The sequence below is a fragment of the Marmota flaviventris genome, chromosome X (genome assembly GCF_047511675.1).
Source record: "Marmota flaviventris isolate mMarFla1 chromosome X, mMarFla1.hap1, whole genome shotgun sequence".
Taxonomy (NCBI): Eukaryota; Metazoa; Chordata; class Mammalia; order Rodentia; family Sciuridae; genus Marmota; species Marmota flaviventris.
The window spans coordinates 103,096,373-103,110,907 of NC_092518.1; positions in this window are offsets into that span (position 1 = coordinate 103,096,373).

Consider the following 14,535-nt stretch of genomic DNA (forward strand, 5'->3'; position numbering starts at 1 on the left):
GGCATTTCTTTCTTTAATATATACTATACGAGTTCAAGCGGTCTACACAGTGTAGCTTTATCACTTTTAAAAACAAAAAAAAGCAAAACCAGGAAGCAGCTAAGCCTTGTACAATTATAGAAATAATGTACACCAAGCACTATCTCTGTACCTAGAACCTAATACATCATGAATGGTATTACAATTATCATTTTAATAGGTATTAATATATTTTTAAAAAACATTTCTTCATGGGCTGGGGTTGTGGCTCAGAGGTAGAGTGCTCGCCTACCATGCGTGAGGCACCGGGTTTGATCTTCAGCACCACATAAAAATAAAATAAAGATATTATGTCCACCTATAACTAAAAAAATAAATATTTTAAAATAAACATTTCTTCAGAGATTGCTAGGATAACGCAGAAAACAAATTTTTTTCCCCTAGTTCCTTTTCTGGGTGGATCCTGCAGTATTTAAAATTTTATTTAGGTGCCTAGGGAGGTAGCTCAGTGGTAGATCACTCGTTAGGAAGTACAAGGTCCTGGGTTAAATCTTTTGCATGGTAGGAAAATAAAATTACAGTTAAGATAGGTTGAAACTCGGGCTGGGGTTGTGGCTCAGTGGTAGAGCGATCGCCTTGCATGTGCGAGACCTGGGTTCGATCCTCAGCACCTCATAAAAATAAATAAGTGAAATAAAGGTATTGTGTCCAACTACAACTAAAAAATAATTAAAAAAAGTTGAAACTGATATCACACCTTCAGCTTTCATTCATTTTGTATAGTATCTATCACAGTATATGCATAAGTGTTGACTTGTTTTAGGATAGAGCAGTATCAACAATCATTTGTTTTATTCAAATGAGTGTAGTGATCCCTTGAAAGAGTTGCATGGGTTTTTTTTAATATTTATTTTTTAGGTGTAGATGGACACAATGCCTTTATTTTATTTACTTATTTTTATGTGGTGCTGAGGACCAAACCTAGGGCCTCGCCCTTGCTAAGCGAGCACTCTACTGCTGAGCCACAATCCCAGCCCATCATATTTTAACATTAAAGGTAACCAAATAATATGAAGAGCTGACACAGTGAAGACAATGCTGCTCTATATGTATACAAAAACAGGTGACATCAGGACTTCTAGGTGAGAACACCAGTTCTTTGTTTTATTGTGGTACCAGGGACAGTAACCAGGGCCTTGTGAATGCTAGGCAAGTGCTGTATCACTGAGTCACATCCCCAATTCACTAAGTTGTTTTTGTTTGTTTGTTTTTGGTACTGGGGATTGAACCCAGGGGTGCTCAACCACTGAGCCACATCCCCAGCCCTTTTTTGTATTTTATGTAAAGACAGGGTTTCACTGAGTTGCATAGGGCCTCACTAAGTTGCTGAGCCTGGCTTTGAACTCACCATCTTCCTGCCTCAGCCTCCAGAGGCACTGGGAATATAGGTGTATACCATGGTGCCTGAATTGAGGAGATCTTAAACACACATATGCTGTGTGATATCCACCCACCTCATTTTACAGGGCAGGAGTTACAGAAGGAAGGAGGTTATATTCACACTTGGTCTTTATTGTGTCACCCTGTGATGGTACAGCAGTGACCTTTTACAGTTCAAGGAAAGCCCCCCCCCATCCTAATGACATTTTTTTTTTTTGTACTGGAGGTTGAACTTGGGGGCACTCAACCACTGAGCCACATCCCCAGCCCTGTTTTGTATTTTATTTAGAGACAAGGTCTCACTGAGTTGCTTAGCGCCTTTCCATTGCTCTGGCTGGCTTTGAACTTCGGATCCTCCTGTGTTAGCCTCCCAAACTGCTGGGATTACAGGCATGTGCCACTACACCCGGCCCTAATGACAAATTTAATGTAACTGCTAGTCATTATTTAGTGTCTCACAGGCCTCATTTGATTGGCTGTTGTGATAGCTATTGCTGGAAAGGAAGAAAGAGGGCAGGCAGTACATATAGGGAATTGTGGATATAAAAGATTTATAGCATTATTAAATCACTAAATCTATTGCTTTTCAAGTCTGTTATTTCTCCACTTTGCCTCTAGGTGGGGATCATCCACTAAATATATCTCCTTAGAGGCTACAAAATGAGAAACAGGAGTTGTTCAGATTCAATGTTAGAATCCAAATTCTTTACCTCCCCTTTTGAAAGCATCTTCTGTGAAGTTGATCTTTATTTTATTTGTTTTTTTTTAATGGTACTGGGAATTGAACCCAGTGCCTCATATATGATAGGCAAACATTCTACCATTGAAATACATTCCAGCCCTGAATTTTAGTTTATATCTTATTGTCTGGGAATGAAATAGATTAAAACAGAAACTAGATTATTAGATTTTGATTGATTCTTTTTTTTTCCAGTGCTAGTGATTGAACTCGGGGCTTTGCACACGTGAGGTAAGTGCTCTACCAGTGAGAAAACACCCCCAATTCTTTTTTATGGTACTTTGAGTTGAATCCAGGGGCATTCTACCACTGAGCTACATCCCCAATCATGCTGAAACTGGCTTTGAACTCGCAATCCTCCAGCCTCAGCCTCCCAAGCCTTTGGGATTATAGGCATGTGCCACCATGTCCAGCTCCTTTTTATTTTTTATTGTGAGGGTCTCACTAAGGTGCTGAGGGTCTTGATAAATTGCTGAGGCTGGCCTCAAACTTGTGATTCTCTTGCCTCCCAAGTTGCAGGGATTATAGGCATTAGCCATTGCACCTGGTTCCCAGTCCTTTTCTTAAATTTTATTTTTAGATAATTGTCACTAAATTACTTAAGCTGGCCTCAAACTTGGAATCATTCTGCATCAGCCTCCTCAGATTACAGGTGTGTACCATCATACCCTGCTTGATTCTTTTTTAAAAATATTTTTTAGTTGTTGATGGACCTTTATTTTATTTATTTCTATGTGGTGATGTGGTGCTGAGGATTGAACCCAGTGCCTCATACATGCTAGGCAAGCACTCTACCACTGAGTTACAACCCCAGACCCCAAGCTTCATTCTTTCTTTTCTTTTTCTTTTTTGGTGCTGGGGATTAAATCCAGGGCCTTGTGCATGTGAGGCAAGCACTCTACCAATTGAGCTATATCCCCAGCTCCCAGCTTGATTCTTTTCACATGTAGTTAAAAGGGTTTTCTGATAGCCGTTTTGACAGTTGTGGCCTGGCTGCTAATCTCAGATCCGTCTGTCACCTGCTATGGCCTGTTGAAATGTTGCATTGGAAATGTTGTTATTCGTTTTTTTTTTTGTTATCCCTAATTTTTTAAAAATAGATGCCATATTCACATAGTTTAAAAAATCCAATGATATAAGATATGCAGTGAAAAGACTTGTAATCTCTTGCCCAGCACCGCCCAATCATCACACCTCCCTAAAGGGTGTCTTTATGCACATATAAATATGCAGTGGTAGTATCTCACACTGTTCATCTTCATGCCACTTGTTCTGAAGAATGCTGATTTTTTAAAATTACAGCTACTAAGCTGTCACAGTATAATTATTTCTAGGGTCAAACGAAATAGTCAATAGGAAAAGACTTTGAAGAACAGTAGAAGAAGCTGTATCACTCAGAAGAGAGAGGAAGATAATGACCCTGTCCTTTGGGAAATGTTTTTTTTTTTTTAATTTTGTTTTATTTTGGTACTGCAGATTGAATTTAGGTTCTTAACCACTGAGCCACATCCCAACCACTTTTACTTTTTGAGACAGGGTCTCACTAAGTTGCTGACACCAGTCTTGAACTTGTGATCCTCCTGCCTTAAACTTCATGAATTGATTATAGGTATGTGCCACTATGCCTGGCTGGGAAATGTTTTAAAATAAGATGTGAAAAAGAAACTTATAGAATCAATAGTTCAAACTTAGAAGGACCTATTAGGTACTTATTTAGTCTGAATTGATTACTCAGATGAGTCAACAAAGGTTCAGAGATGCAAAGTGATCGATCACTTGCGAGTGGCAGAACTCGGACTGAAATTCTGGTGTGCTTTCTTTGTTAACCAAAATTGTTTTTAAAATATTCATTTTTTAGTTACAGGTGGACACAATATCTTTATTTATTTATTTTTTAGTTGTAGTTGGACACAATATCTTTATTTTATTTTTATGTGGTGCTGAGGATTGAACCAGGGCCTCGCACGTGCTAGGCGAGCGCTCTACCACTGAGGCACAATCCCAGCCCACAATATCTTTATTTTTATTTTTATGTGGTGCTGAAGATTGAACTCAGTGCCTCAGGCATGCTAGGTGAGCACTCTACCTCTGAGCCACAATCCCAGCCCCAACCCAAAATTTTATTTGTTTATTTCTTGCATATGAAGTACTCTTGGATTACATCCTTGTTGGGATTCTTTGCTAATGGTCCTCAACCACTATACAACTGCAAACAAACACTTTATGGGGTTTTCTCTTGTGGTCAACTTTACAGAGGCCTATGCTCTCCCCTAGTACCTTCTTTTCATCAACCTTAATTAGGTTGGTTTGGGGATCAGCACAAAAGGCCTTCACCAACCTGAATACATAGGCTTATCACAGTTGGATGCAAGCACACAAAGATGGGCTCGGCTCTTGTCTAAGACTTTGGAAGCTTTGCAAATTCCACGGGCTTAGGCCATGGTGGTAGGTTATGGGTAAAGCTGGCGGCAGCAACAAGGGAAGATAATTGTGATGTTTTGACTCCCAACCTGGTGTCCTTTTAGCTCTTCTCTGTGGTTCACGTCAATAAAGATTGGTTGAATAAGTGCTACACACCAGGCACTGTGCCTCAGATTTGAATGGCATGGCCTTATCCTCTAGGAGCTCACAGTCAGTAGGAGTAACATAGGGGTATGAGGGGTAAGAATTGTGACAGAAATTTGCAAAAGGTGCTATAGGGACACAGAGGTGGGGTCATGAACCAACCTTAGATTGGGGGTAAAGGAAAGGCTTAGGGTAAGTCTACACTAAACCAAATTTTTTTTAATCAGAGCTTTATAGTTATACATAGTAGCTGTGTTAATCCCAACAAACTCATACATGCATGGAAATCTATTTCAATTAACAACCCCCCCCCCCACTGCCTTTTTCATTGCCCTTTCCTCTCCTGTCCCCTCTCCCCTTAGTGTAGTTTGATTTGCATTTCCCAGACTGCTAGGGATATTGAACATTTTTTCATATGTTTATTGGCCACTTGTGTTTCTTCTTTTGAGAAGTTTCTTTTTAATTCTTTTGCTCATTTATTGATTGGTTTTTTTTGGTGTTATTTTTAATTCTTTATATATTCTGGATATTTATCCCTTTGGAGGAGTAGCTAGCCAAGATTTTCTCCCATTCTGTAGGCTCTCTCTTCATGCTCTTAATCATTTCCTTTGCTGTGCAGAAGCTTTTCAGTTTGACAGCATCCCATTTATTGATTCTTGGTTTTATTTCTTGTGCTTTGGGGGTCTTGTTAAGGAACTCGGTGCCAGCACCTATGTGATGGATTGTTGACCCCATGTTTTCTTCTAGAAGTTGTAAAGTTTTGATCTAATTCCTAAGTCTTTAATCCATTTCAATTTGAGTTTTGTGCAGGGTGAGAGAGATGGGTCTAATTTCATTTTTCTACATATAACTATTCAGTTTCCCCAGCACCATTTATTAAAAAGACTGTCTTTTCTCCAAAATATATTTTTGGTATTTTTTTCAAATATCACATGGCTGTAGGCATGTGGATTTATTTCTGTGTCTTCTGTTCCACTGGTCATCATGTCTATTTTGATGCTAATACCATGCTGGTTTTGTTACTACAAGTCTGGATTATAATTTTAGATCGGGTATTGTGACATTTCCTGCTTCACTTTTCTTGCTTAGTATTGCTTTGGCTATTCTGGGTCTCTTATTCTTTCAAACGAATTTAAGAATTGTTTTTTTCTAATTCTGTGAAGAATGTCATTGGTATTTTGATGAGGATTGCATTGAATCTGTGTATTGCTTTTGGTAGAGTGGCCATTTTGACAATATTGATTTTTCCTATCTCAGAACATGACAGGATGTCTTTCTATCTTCTAAGGTTTTCTTCAGTTTCTTTCTTCAGTGTTCTATAATTTTCATTATAGAGCTCTTTTACCTCCTTGGTTAGATTAATTCCAATGTATTTAATTTTTTAAAATTTTTTTGTTTTGGTAGTTGTGTTTGGAGAGCATGTCTTTATTTTATTTGTTTATTTTTATGTGGTGCTAAGGATCGAACCCAGTGCCTCACACATGCTAGGCAAGCACTCTGCCAATGAGCTGCAGCCCCAGCCTATATTTATTTTTTTTTTAGGTTACTGTCAATGGGATAGTTTTCCTGATTTCTTCCTTGACTGAATGACTGTTGAAGTATAGGAAAGCTATGGGTGTTGATCTTGTATCCTGCTACTTTGCTAAACTCATTTATAAACTCTAGAAGTCTTCTGGTAGACTTTTAAGGTTTTCTAGATGTAGGATCATGTTGATGGAAAACAGATAGTTTGGCTTTTTCTTTTCCTACTTGCATCCCTTTGATTTCTTTTTCTTGCCTGATTGCTGTGGCTGACGTTTTGAGGACTATGTGGAATAGGAATGGTGAGAGTGGACAGCCTTGACTTGATCCTGATTTTGGAGGAAATATTTTCAGTTTTTCTCCATTTATCATGATGTTGTAAGCCAACTCTTGAGAGTTGGGTAGGGTTTAGTAGACATAACTCAGGGAAAATATTCCAAGCAAAGGGAAGAGCAGTGAGGGTGGGGATGGAAACTAGTGCGGCTGTGTGGGAAAGCTCTACCAGCAGTTTTGCAGAGCAAGGGCAGAGTGTAAGGCAGGGAGAGGCAGGAGGGACTGGGGAGGTTGGCAGGGCTGCAGCAGGAAGGACTTTTGTGTCTCCCTCAGGGTGTTGGAATTTCTGAGGGCCATTGGAAGTCTATGCAGAACAAGATAGTCTGTCAGGCTGCTCTGGACTTAAAGCGGTGGTGGTTCTTGGACACAGTTGCACACAACTGTAATCCCAGCAACTGGGGAGGCTGAGAAAGGAGGATTGCAAGTTCAAGGCCAGCCTTAGCAACTTAGCAAGGCCCTAATCAATTTAGCAAGACCCTGTCTCAAAAGAAAAAATAAAAATGGCTGGGGATGTGGCTAAGTGGTTAAGAACTTCTGGGTTCAATTCCCAATATTGAATCAATCAATCAAGCAAGCTGTGGTTCTCAGCAGTACCAATTTGCCCCCAGGGCACACTCAGAAGATCTATAGGCAGTCTATGGAGTTTGGAGGAGGACATATTTCTGACATCTAGTGGCAGAAGCCCATGATGCTTCTAAACATCCTACAGTACATAGGATACCACCCTGTCCCATGACAAGTTTCTAGTAGCTCAAAATGCCAGATAGTGTAAGGTTGAGAAACCCTGAAAACAGTAGCAGGAACTCCACTGAAAAGGAAGTGTTGTTGATGTTTTATTTAATTTAAATTTCTACATTTTCAGGAATGTATGGGAGCAATTTCCCTGGTGTGTTTTTTTGTTTGTTTGTTTTTCATTAAAGTTCAGATCCCTTTTAGCTCATCTATAAACTTGACCTTTATTTCTTTCCTGGAGGCATTTGTTTTCCCAAGGACTGCATCCCAACCTGTACTCAGTGATGTGCCTGAGGTCATGAAGACCACAGAATAAAATATTTCTTTCTTTCTTTTTTTTTTTTTTCACTGAGGATTTAGTGCAGGGGCACTTAACCACTGAGCCACATCCCCAGCCTTTTATTTATTTATTTTTGAGCCAGGGTTTCACTAAGTTGCTTAGGGCCTTGCTAAATTACTGAGGTTGGCCTCAAACTTGTGATCCTCCTGCCTCAGCCTACCAAGTTGCTGGGATTACAGGCATGCAGCATCATGCCCAGATTTCTCTCTCTTTTTTGTTTGCTGTGTTGGGCATGGAATTCCTGGCCTCAGGAATGCTAAGCAAGTGCTTTCCATGGAGCCATTCCTCTACCCCCTTCTTTTCCAAATAGATGGTATGAGATGTGGAAACATGAGATTTGGGAGCATGTTTACATCAGGAGGTTCCACCTGTGTGTTGGGTGACCTTCAGTACATCACTTTACTGATCTGAGCCTCCATCCCTATCTCTCAAGTGAGGATGGTATTTGCTGCACATGGCCCTAGGTATTTGAGATGATTTCAAGCAATTATATATGTGAAATAGTTTATAAGTGTATATATAACCTTATGCATGTAGAAGGGATCATCACTGCATTGAAGCATCACTGTAACAGCTCTTCAGCTCATCCCAAGTCCCCCCAAAAGGCACTTATACAAGTGTGATGTTGGGAGGATCCTAAGGCCTCAATCTCTGGTTCTGTTAGAGTGGTCACATCTACAGAATCTCAGAGCACTGTAAATGAAGGCAACAGACAGTAAGAACTTCAATGATGAGACTAATTGTTCTAAAGGAGTTTTCTAAAAGCAGAAATAAAAATGCAGTTTAATGCCACCATGAGAACTGCATGCCTGGTTACCCTTCTCAGCTCTTGCTGCTTCCTCTGTTCTAAGGGAAAGTGGTTAGTGGATGGGGTTGAAGCTGGCTATCCTCACAAGGAAGCTTCTACATGGGGGTAACAGGTGGGGGTGAGAATTAAGCATCATCTAGTGTTTGAGATTCCATATCACTTTGATTTTTTTGAGGGGTACCCAGTATTGAACCTAGGAGTGCTTAAGCACTGAACCACATCCCCAGCCCTTTTTAAAAAATATTTTATCTAGAGACAGGGTCTCACTGAGTTGTTCAGTATCTCGCTAAGTTATTAAAGCTGGCTTTGAACTTGCAATTCTTCTGCCTCAGCCTCCTAAGCCACTGGGTTTACAGGCATTCACCACTGCACCCAGTTCACTTTGATATTTTTATGACTTAAGAACTCAAATTATTCTATTGTGTTTTTGAGAGAAACAAGACACATGGAACAATTACTTTTGTCTGTACTAAGTATGTAGATCCAAATTTTAGATAACTAAAGAAAATGACATTTAGCTTATTGGTTTGGGTCTGTGTGTCCCCCCCCCCACACACACACACACATACACCCTCATCCACTCTTCACCCTCCTGGTCAAATATTTCATCTATGAGGTTTGCATGGAATATTCTTTTGGGGTGTGCTCTTCTTTTGTTTTCTAAGAGAAGCTGGAGCAGATCTTCATGGCCTACTGAGGTTGAGAATCTTCTAATAACCTTTATATTTTGATGTATTTTTGATAAAAGATGGAAATTCCTGTAAATAACATATCCTATGCTATGTTTGTATAATTTTTAATTGTTAAGGGTTTCTTCAGTATATTTGTGTACCCCTCTATATCTTGTGCCATGGACTACAGTACCTCTTCCTCCACCCCAAAGACTATTCTGCAATGAAGAGCCAAATAATTGCTTTTGGGATTTCCACAAATCTTGTTTCAGGATTAGAGTTGTAATTGTTCTGTTCAGGGCATCACTAAGAAGATGGCCTGGCACTTCTTATATAAACCCACATAAGTGCTGCTTTATTAGTTTGAAAATATTTTGTACCATCTGTTGATTTGTTTCTTGGTAGGTACCTTCCTGGGTTCTAGAAAACATGGAGAAGCCAATTATATTTGGGCTATAAACTAATTGATCAGCTAATAAAACTTACAAGTATGCAATTTTGACTATGACCCCCCAAAGAACTAGAATCTCCAAGAAAACAAAAAATATTTTCCACATGCTTAAGAGGTTTTTTTTTTTTTTTTTTTTTTTTTTTTTTTGTGTGTGTGTGTGTGTGTGTGTGGTGCTGTGAATTGAATAATCCAGGGCTTCGTGCATTCTAGGCAAGCACTCCACCACTGAGTGATGTTGCCAGCCCAAGAGGTTTTTTTTTTTTTTTTTTTTTTTTGTATATTGTGCTTATCCCCCTGTGTGTCACCTGTTACATGTGGCTGTAGAGTGGCTTGTTTCTAAGAAGTTAATATTTGGGGTAGAGTTGGTAAGGTCTCTAGGGCAACCTTGGAGTTTCCATTGAGTGCTTATGAGAGCTGCCTACTCTAGTTATAACTATGGGCTGGAATATCAAGACATCACCATCAGAAATTCAGCTAACCAAGAGGCTTTGCCATTCATAGTACCTTTGTTCTGAGCAATGAGACACTTGTACTCAAGGATGTCAGAGTATTCTGAGAGGACTCCATGATATCATGACTCTCAGAGATGCCTAAAGCTGGGTCTCACTAGCACAGTAGTGAGAATGGGCCTGCAGCTTGGGAAAGGTCCTGGGATCCTATCACCTTCTCTCCTTTCCCAGGGCAGTCTGGTGGCTTTTTAGACTTGTAATGACATCACTCAGCTATACCTGTTTAGATCTGCCCAAATCTAATATGCCTCGTGTTTTGAGCCCAGAAGCATTTCACTGTCCCCTACTTTGACTCACTAGTTATCTTTTCATGTCAGCACATCTCATCTTCCAACTGGACTATGAGTCCTTGAGGGTGGGAACCATGACTTAGCTTACTTCTCCACAATTCCTGTTATCTGTGCACTTTACAGATACTTCAATATATGTATTGGCTGCTTGGATTCACATGAAAAAAGAGAATGTCAACATTTGACCTAGACTTCATTGCTGAGAGTCATCAACCTTGCTAGGCACAGGCAGGAGAGGAAGGAGAAGGGAAAGGAGTAAGAATATAGACAGGGAATGGTGTGGTAGGGTGAAAATGAGAGTGTATGGGAAAGAGAGGGAAGAAACTGATGGGGAATGAAAATGACTGGAATTATATAGGTGGAAAAGAAAATAATTCAAGATTTAGGGTGTGGAGTTCTGAAGAAAGTCTATGGTATTGAAGAGGTGTTCCATCCCCTTTCTTGTGCTCTGGCATACAACACCCCTACCTAGGGCCCTCTCCCTGGATTTTCCTCAGTTCAGGAAGAAGCTAACAGAGTGATGACCTACAGGTGTCTCCAAAGCAACTCTCTGTAATGAGCCCAATGTCATTCATACAAATTGTCCCCACTGCACACTTGGGGGCAAGTGAGGCACAGGCCTCTCTTTTCCCTGGCATTCTGTCCAGCTCCAGGCAGTCCTGGTGAGCAGGGCAGGGCATGTACAACTCCTGGGGATCCGACAGTATGCAAAATCACCTTGGCCTGACAGGCCATTAGCAAAGTCAGCTTCTCTCAGAATGGTCTGGAAGGGCCCTTTGAAGTTCTGGGGCAGGATGTCTGTGCACAGGTTGTACTCAGGCAAATGTGGACACATTGCTGCATCACTAGAACATGAACCAGCAGATGCACACCTCCAGCAGGGTCCAGGACAGGAATAGGGGCCTAGAGTTCTGGGGAGACTGGACACCCTGGTACTTTGAGGCTCATGGGGGTGGGGGGAGGTGACAACGTGGGAATTTGGGATGGGGAACTCACAACCAGCCAAGGGCTGAGCTGGCAATCCTCTAGCTAGCTCCTCTGCCTCACCTGCTGCTCTCACCACTGCTCTCCATCTCATGCTTCTGTGCCACATCTCCATACTTACCTGCACTAGTGTCTGAAGAGGGTGTAGTTTGGAAGAGTCTGTTCTTAGCACTGCATGAGAATTCAAAAGGTTTCCAATCTGGAGAGCCCTGGAGGTGGATGGTCTATAATTTGTTGGCATCTTGGCTGGGGGTAGGAGGTAAAGTTTCAGCTGTGGATTTAATGCCTGCTTCAAAGAAGGAGTCTTGTTAATCTGCTAGAAAATCTTTCCTGCCTCCTTCCACCCACTCACTCTTCCACCCAAAACATTTCTTAAGATGTTATTTTAGTTGTTGACAGACCTTTTATTTATTTTTATGCGGTGCTGAGAAATGAACCTAGTGCCTCACACATGCCCAGCAAGTACACTTCCGCTGAGCCCCAGCCCCAGCCCCCCACCCAAAGCATTTTGCTTGCAAGGAGTCTCTTGTCACTTGCTTGCATGGAAATTAAGAATCCCACTCTCTCCCTATCTCTCACCATGCACTAAACTCAACTCAAAGTGGATCAAGGACCAGAGATCCTGTACCTAATAGAAGAAAAAGTAGGCCCAAATAGTCATTATCAGATTAGGCTCCGATTTCCTTAACAAGACTCTTATAGTACAAGATATAAAATTAAGAATCAATAAATGGGATGGATTCAAGCTGAAAAACTTCTTCTCAGCAAAAGAAACAATCAGTGGGGTGCAGAAAGCACCTACAGAAAGGGAGCAAATTTTTACCACACATACATCAGATAGAGCACTAAGTCTAGGATACATAAAGCACTCAAAAAACTTAACACAAGGGGCTGGGATTGTGGCTCAGCAGTAGACCACTCACCTAGTATGTGTGAGACCCTGGGTTTGATCCTCAGCACCACATAAACATAAATAAATAGAGGTATTGTGTCCAACTACAACTAAAAAATAAATATTAAAAAAAACTTAACACCAAAAAACAAATAACCCAATCAATAAATGGGCTAAGGAACTGAACAGACACTTCTCAGAAAATGGTATACAATCAATCAACATATATATGAAAAAATGTTCAACATCTCTAGCAATTAGAGAAATGCAAATCAAAACTACTCTAAGGTTTCATCTCATTCCAGTCAGAATGGCAGCTTTTAAGAATACAAACAACAATAAGTGTTGGCAAGGATTTGGGGAAAAAGACTCAGTCATACATTGCTGGTGGGACTGCAAATTGGTGCAACCAATCTGGAAAGCAGTATGGAGCTTCCTTAGAAAACTTGAAATGAAACCACCATTTGACCCAGCTATCCCACTCCTCAGTTTATACCTAAAGGATTTAAAAACAGCATACTATAGTGAAGCAGCCACATCAATGTTTTTAGCAGCACAATTCACAATAGCTAAATTGTGGAACCAACCTAGATGCCCTTCAATAGATGAATGGATAAAGAAAATGTGATATATATATGTGATACACACACACACACACACACACAATGGAATGTTATCAGCATTAAAAGAGAATATAATCATGGCATTTCCAGGTAAATGGATGGAGTTGGAGATTATCATGCTAAGTAAGCCAGTTCCAAAAAACCAAAGGCCAAATGTTTTCTCTGATAAGTGGATGCTGATCCATAATGGGGCTGGTGGGGGGAGCATGGGAGGAATGGAGGAACTTTAGATAGAGCAAAGGTGAGGGAGGGGAAGGGAGGGGACATGGTAGTAGGAAAGATGGTGGAATGAGACGGACATCATTACCCTAGGTACATGTTAGAAAACACGAATGGTGTGACTCTACTTTGTGTACAACCAGAGAAATGAAAAATTATGCTCTAATGTATACTATGAACTGAAATGCATTCTGCTGTCATGTATAACAAATTAGAACAAATAAATAAATTTTTCAAAAAAAGAATCCCACTCTCCCTGCCTCCATGCCAGGCCCTCACCATGTGCCACTCATCAGTGGCCCAGGGCTTCTAATACCTTGCTGCTCACCAAAGCTTGGCATAAAGGAAGTAAGAGTTCTGCCATTTTGGAATGTACTACTGTGGGGCTTGGTGATTCAGGCTGTGGTTTCAGGCATACTGTGGCACTATAAGGTTCATAACATTTGGTCTGACAGGATCTACATGGGCATCAAACTAGTGGATAGGACTGAGGCCAGTTATTTTCATTAATAGTATTTGTAGCCCTGGAGCGAGTGTGCTCACTGGTGAGAGTGTCTACAGGATTCCTTCTAGCTTGGCTACTGGGCATTTTCCCTAATGAATGAGAGCTCAGAATACAAGCTCCCAGCTTCAGGGCAGTGGCATGCTCTTTCTGGCTCCTCTGCTTTTTTATTCTGTTATGGTTAGTCTCTTCCTCATCATGATTGAGGTAAGTAATGTTATTGAGCACTCACAATATGCCTGTCCTTGTTCAGAGTTCTCTGTATGAATTACCTCATTTCATCCTCTTTTTAATCCCATGAAATAAGATCCCCGGGGCTGGGGGTTGTGGCTCGGAGGCAGAGCGTTTGCCTAGCATGTGTGAGGCACTGGGTTAGAATCTCAGCACCACATATAAATAAATGAATAAAATAAAGGTCTGTCAACATCTAAAAAAAAAGAAAAGAAAAGAAATAAGATCCCCATTGTACATACGAGGCTCAGAGAGGTGGAAGGACCTGCTGGGATTTGAATCCCTTCTGTGTTCAGAGTCTGTGTTCTTCCTACTGAGATACACTGTCCCTCACACTCACCTTCCTCACCACAACATCTCAGCAACACCATTTGTGTGCAGAACCTCAGTGTATATGGTGGTGTCTTCCAGGTTGAGAGTTCAGTATTTCTTCTGGGTAATGAGGATATTTATAGCGTTTTTCTTCCTTTGCCAGGATTGAGATCAATTGCCTCATGGTGAGCAACCTCTCCATATACATAGCATGATTCAGGGCAGGCATTCTGAGACTTGGGAATTTCATGGGCTAATAAAATAAAATCAGGAGCCGAGCATGGTGGCACACTCTGTAATCCCAGTGCCTTGGGAGGCTGAGGCAGGAGGATCACAGGTTCAAAGCCAATCTCAGCAACTTAGCAAGGCCCTAAGCAACTTAGCAAGACCCTTT